Source organism: Rhinopithecus roxellana, chromosome 1 (assembly GCF_007565055.1).
Source record: "Rhinopithecus roxellana isolate Shanxi Qingling chromosome 1, ASM756505v1, whole genome shotgun sequence".
Lineage (NCBI taxonomy): Eukaryota > Metazoa > Chordata > Mammalia > Primates > Cercopithecidae > Rhinopithecus > Rhinopithecus roxellana.
The window spans coordinates 69,388,145-69,394,972 of record NC_044549.1 but is presented as its reverse complement, the minus strand read 5'-3'; positions in this window follow the sequence as shown (position 1 = coordinate 69,394,972).

The following is a 6,828-nucleotide window of genomic DNA, read 5'->3' as shown; positions in this document are numbered from 1 at the left end:
TATCTATATTTTATAAGATGCTCAATTTATTCCATGAAAATGTACAGATCTAATAAACAGAATTTGAAATGTCAAATGGAACATTTAAAAGTTACTACAAATGGAATTCATTGCATTCTCCTAGAATATATAAATTAAAATTAGAGTTTTAATGTGACTAAAATTTTGAACACTATAAATACCTTAAAGTAGACAAAATAACTATAATGTTTACTCAACTTATTCCTATAATTATACTTACACTATTCAAAATTATCTGTGCTCTGATTTATTTCTTGATTATTCCTATATATGTTTTTAAATACCTTTATAGGGTTATAAAAATATTTGTTTTAATTTAACTTGAAAATTATACTAGAATTTATGTTGATGCCATCCCAGGATTACAAAGGTTTTCACTGATTCAAAAAACAAACACCCAATACTTTCTCATGTTAACCAACATAAGATCTGGATTAACAGCCAGCTGATTTCTGATCTATGTAGAATTGCTCATCCTAAAGTGATTCAAAAAAAACTGAAAAAAAGCTGATCATTTGAACAGGTTCCTTATAAAACTCTACTCTGTTTGTTATACATGTGAAATAGTTTAATCTTATGTCTTCCCACAGGTTTATATACTTGCAAGTTGTGTTTCTTTTATCTCCAGAATGAAGCACTTTTAAAAAGTTTTGCAAGGCCAGAACCATGTTTTCGCTGCCTTGTCAATGACTATTAATTGCCCTGTCCTAAATGCATTGTTTAAAACTTATCTATTTATTAGCATTAATAAATACTACTTAGTATTTTATTATACTCAGTAGGGCATCTAGCTCTCCGAGGACATTTGGTTCACCAATCATTTCAAAATGTATTGTTGAACCCTCTTTCTGTTTGGTCATTGAGTGTGACCACACACTGCATCTTCATGCTACCTGATTACTACCCTGTAATGAATCCTTCCTAACTTGGAGTTTCATTCCGAAGTTCCTTGGAACTACTTGGGTGACTCATAATTCCTTTATCTGCCCTTCTCTACTTAGACAGAAGGTATATATCTACAATGTATGAACAGATGTACAGGAGAATAAATAGAAGAAACAATACACTTACATGTAATCTCTCTTCTAATTATTATAACCAATTGAAAAGAATACATACATATTTATAGTCACTCTTCTTTTTGCAATAGAATGACTGCTTAGATCACTTTGTGTTAACTTTCTCCATTTGTTTTCAGAATAGAATCATGGTCTTTTACAGACTCAAACCGGTTCCATTTAGCCATAATTATTTTTCTCTTTTTGATCCTCAAATTACCTGAAATTGGTCAGTATAAGCTTCTTTAAGCTGACTTTTTTTCCCTATGTTCTCAAGAGCACCATTTTTTTTTCTTTTTCTTTTTTTTTTTTAAAGCAAATTTGGTTGTTCCAGGATGTCCTGATATTACTCAGTTTCAAGTCAGGGGATCAGTCACCCTCTAAGAATCCTAGGTTTCTTTACAGGAGAAACTTACTGGAAACTGATATCTGGACCCTAGAGATCCACATAAAGAGTTGATGAGGTAAAAGTGCTGCTGACATTGTTGGGTCAATTTTAGAGAAAAAAAGAAAAAACTGAAAAAAAATTTCCTTTTAGGTAAATTGAGTTCATTTTGATTTTTCCAACTTAACTATTATATTACTCCATTCTCCTTTAAATGTGATTTTCTAATTAATTTTCTCCATACTAAAAAAAGTTTTCCCGCAACCAAGCTGTAATAGTATAATCTCTGTTACAATTCTTATATAGTCTTATATTCCAGCAATCTGTAGTCACTTTGGGGGTTTCTTCCTCCTCGGTGGAATGATTCTAATAACACGCAGCTTGCAGGGTTGTTGTGAGGAGCAGAAAAGAACTCTCACAATGCGTAGTAGAGGACACATTTGGCAAATGGAAGCTAATATGGTTAAGCATACATAACCCAGCAGCACACTTACCTACCATGCAAAATACCTCTTTCTCAGAAAGTAGAATTTGTGTGTAAGCTGTAGAAGCTCTATTTAAAATGTACTAGTTATACACAGAAAAAAATTACTTTTCCAAAAATAAATGCCTTCTATCTCTTTTGTATTGCTAATCCTCTATGTGACATTCTGTAGCTCTTTTAAATATTTTTGTATTAACATTGAAATTATCCATCTGGGTGGTTTCTGCATCTGCTTGGGTATTAATAGTCTATTCTGATCTGTCTCCATTTATGGAGGAACTGTTATACCATTAAGGGTTGGATTGTGTGGCTGGAAACCAGTAGGAAAAAAAACAGACCCATAGGTTAGGAAACTCAGATGTATCTTGAGCAACCTTGGCCACAAGCACAGACAATTTTTTTTGTAGCTGTTTTTTAAATCCAAAAATTACTGTCCATGGCACTATGAAAGATGAATCCTCATCCTCAGTTCTTTTGCATTACCGATAAAGCTGATTTTGAAGGAGGCCTCATTTTAATCATTAACCAGCAGTCACTTCGTCTTTCAATACTACCCACTAAATACCTACGATGTGCTAAAGCTATGATGTGGTTAGAGGTGTTTGTATCAAGGGTCCTGTATTTGAAGACTCTTTACTGTTATGGTGAAAGAGCACTAGTTTTGAAGTCAAAAGTCCTCATTTAAAACTCAGCTCTGTCTGATTAGCTGTGCAATCCCAAGTTAATTGGTTCCCTTTTCTGAGCCTGTCTTTTTTCCCCTCTGTCTACAGGTAAAGAAAATACCTACCTAAGTAATAGGGATCAAATTTAATGAGATAAGATTTGTCAAAATGCTTTATATACTGTATATGTATATACAAATGTTTTACTAGTAAAAAGTATAAGATACGTTGCTCTTATGACTTAGACAGACATACCTATTATATGCTAACTCCTAAATGATAAATTGTCATTGCAAAAAAAAAAAAAAAAAAATCATTTTCAAGAGGGGCCTTACAAGTTCAGAGGAGAAAAAGAGCATGCCCTAGAAGTTAGGGAATTGGCTGCGTGGTGGCTCACTCCTGTAATACCAACACTTTGGGAGGCCAAGGTAGACGGATCACGAGGTCAGGAGATCAAGACCATCCTGACCAACATGGTGAAACCCTGTCTCTACTAAAAATACAAAAAATAGTTGGGTGTGGTGGCGGGTGCCTTTAATCTCAGCTACTTGGGAGGCTGAGGCACGAGAATCGCTTGAACCCGGGAGGCGAAAGTTGCAGTAGGCCAAGATGGCACTACTGCACTCCAGCCTGGTGATAGAGCTAGACTTCATCTCAAACACACACACACACACACACACACACACACACACACACACACAAAACAGGCCAGGCGCAGCGGCTCACTCCTGTAATCCCAGCACTTTGGGAGGCCGAGGCGGGCAGATCATGAGGTCAGGAGATCGAGACCATCCTGGCTAGCACGGTGAAACCCAGTCTCTACTAAAAATACAAAAAATTAGCTGGGCATGGTGGTGGGTGCCTGTAGTCTCAGCTACTTGGGAGGCTGAGGCAGGAGAATGGCGTGAACCTGGGAGGCAGAGCTTGCAGTGAGCCAAGATCGCGCCACTGCACTCCAGCCTGAGTAACAGAGAGAGACTCCGTCTCAAACCAAACAAACCAACCAACCAACGAACAAAAGAGTTAGAGAGTTTAGGCAAAGATATATATTAGAGCTCAGGCTAAGATATATATAACTTAGGCTTTAAGGAATTGTTAAGAATTTGAAAAGAAAATAAATGAACAAAGGCAAAGAACACCCTAACATCTAGGACATAGTCAATAGACCCACCTGACTGTAACAGAAGGTTCCTGAGAGGGGCAGAAAGATGTGAAATTCTATGAGTAAGATGGAGATTAATGTTGGAGAGCTTTAAATGCCTGGCTAAGGATTTCAGACTATCTGGTCGGCAATATGGGGAAACTTTAATGGCCTACAAATCAATTTTAAACAATCAGCTTCCTGAAACACAGAGATTTTTATTTATTCTTTTCAGAGAGAGGCAACTTCTTTTTTCAATGATGGGCTGAGATTTGCTTTGATTTTCAATAATTTTCAAACAATCTTTTCAGTGGTTCTTGAAGATGATTCTGGGAAACATTTTCCTTTTCCTTTACAAAGGCAAAATTTCTGGATGAAATTCAAGCCCAGTGTGTTTGTTCTCTAAGCCCATCTCTTCATTTCCTCTTTCTTCTTGGGGACAAATACTTTGATCTGTTTCCCAAACATTTCTGTTTATAGACCTTCTCGGGCTGCCTAGCAGGCTGTCGTATGTCTGGTAGCATTCCATTGCTCTATGAGTGTGGAGACCCATCTGCCATAGTACCAGACACATAGTAAGCACTCAGGAAAAATTTCCTGGACAGGTGAGGAAAGGAAGGAAACAGGAAAGGTTAAAAATAAAGGACTGAAGAGAGAAATGCAAGCCTACCTGGAAAACGATGGGACAGCGTCATCTGAACCTAGCAAATTGCAACCCTATGCCTTGGACCATTTACAAGCTCACTTCTTCATGATTAGAGTGTTAAAGACTGAAATCAATAAGGAAGATTTATCTTGTAAAACAGCAGAATAGTTTGAGAAACAACTTGCAATAGAAGGTCAGCAGGGAATTTCTAATGGACCATATATTCCTGACCATTTTCCCCATCCCTCCACTTGGTATGATGTAATTTGAAAGGGCCTAGGGAGCTCAAAGCAAATTTAAAGGAACTCTGAGTGGTGACATGAGAAATAGGAGGGTTGGGCAATAGTTGCTGTGTCAGTTGATTGCAGCTACATATTGACAAAACAAACTTGTGTACAAAGTCACAAGACTATTTTGTTTTCTGTGGCCTTCTAACTTTTTTCTTCCATAAAAGAGGAAGACTTATGTCTAAAATGTGATGATATTTTTAGGAGAAAATGTGTATAGAAGCATGAGTAATAAATAATGCTAATCTATTCTTTATAGACATTAACAAGCTCTTCTGTGTATATATGGCTTTGAATGGGGGGTGGGAGGGTGGCTGGGAATGGGCAGAAAATAGCATCAGGAGACTAAATTGCTGAGTGACCTTTAAAATGCTTTCAATGTATTACCTCTCTCCTATAGGACTAGGTTTATTTGGGAGCAGGGGTTTCATTCAGATATAAAAAGAGGGAAGTCACCACTTTTTGTTTTGCCATTAATATCCTCTAGAACTGTGACACCCATTATGGCAGGTTAAGTCATATGTGGCTCTTTAAATTTAAGTTAAATGAATTCAAGTTGCATAAAATGTAAATTCAATGCCTCAGTCCCATTACCACATTTCAAGTGGTCAGTTGTCACATGTGGCTAATGGCAACCATATTGGGTAGGGCAGATACAGAAAGTAAAAAGTTCTACGATGATGGAAAGTTCTATTGTGCAGTGCTGTTCTTGAAACCAGCCAGTTTTGGGGCCTAATTATCAATAGCCAGTGTCACCTGACTTGGATTTCACAGTGCCTTTAGGTCTTTCACTGGATTTTTTAAAAAGCGATTTCACTTTTATCACTTGTATGAATGGCAAGCGATTTTACTAAGCCTGTTGGGAAAGCCTAGGTTGGTTTGGTAGGAAACAGCAAAGAAAAAAACCCATATGAATCACACTTAAGTGTTTGTTTCTTACTATGCGAGAGATTGAGAAATAATATTAGGTTGGTGCAAAGGTAATTGTGGCTTTTGTCATTACTTTTAATGGCAAAAACTTCATTTACTTTTGTACCAACCTATACATTAACTAGTTACAAGCCTCTTTATAACTCCTGATTTAACATTTTCCAAAATGCACTGTGAGGGACGCTCTGGAGAAAGATCCTTGGAGAAAGCAGGGATTACAGTCAAAACACAGTAGAAAATGCCCCAGGCCATCCTCCACACCCAGTCAGAGTGAACTTGTAAAACTGCTAAGGAGAGTTCACTTCCTTCTAAAACTAAAACCAAAATGACCTTCAAGTGCTTGCTTTTGCATTTTAAAATCCAAACTCCCTACTAGGAGCTCCAAGACCATACATGTAGCTTGTGCCTGCCTTTCCAAATTCATCTCTTATTCTCTCCCGCTACCCACTCCAGTCCAGGCAAAATGGCCTTTTTAGTCCTTTAAATGAGTTCTTAAATGAGCCTTTTCAGGGTCAAGGTTTTGCGTGTGCTGTTCTTTTCACCTAAAATGCTTTTCTCTTCCTTGCTCCCCTGACAGGTTCCTTCTGATAATTTAGTTCTCAATTTTTTGTGGGAGGACTCACATGACCATCTCCCTAGTTTCCGGTGGTTGGCTGTCTCAGAGGGCTCGGTAATTTTCCCCTTAGCCATCCTCTGCACAATTCAGCCTCACTGTACATTAACTCATGAGGTTTATTCACTTATTTATTTATTTTTTTGCTCCCTCACTAGACTGGATGTTTACAAAGCCAGAGAGCATAGCTGTTTTGCTCATTGTTGATTCATTAGTGATTATCACCTATGTTGTGCTGGAACCAGCTTGTACTGGCTGGTGAGTGCTGGTTGTGTGCATTTCTTCCCTACTCAGAGTTCAGTGATGTCATATTGATAGCTTGTAATCAGCCATGTGGGAATAGTTACACCCAGAAATTGGCAAACACTACAAATTAGTTTTTTTAGTTAGTTTATTTTTCTCAGAGAGCTGATTTTAAAACATTTGCCAATATACCTTTGTTAACACCTCACATATTACCTGGCATATGGCAGATTCTTCACGTTTGTTGAATGAATGAATGAATAAACATAGTGTTTCTCTCATGGGCAACCAAAATACTCACCAATAGGTAAATGCTCTGAGTTCTGTAGATTGAATTCATGCGTAACTTGATATTCCC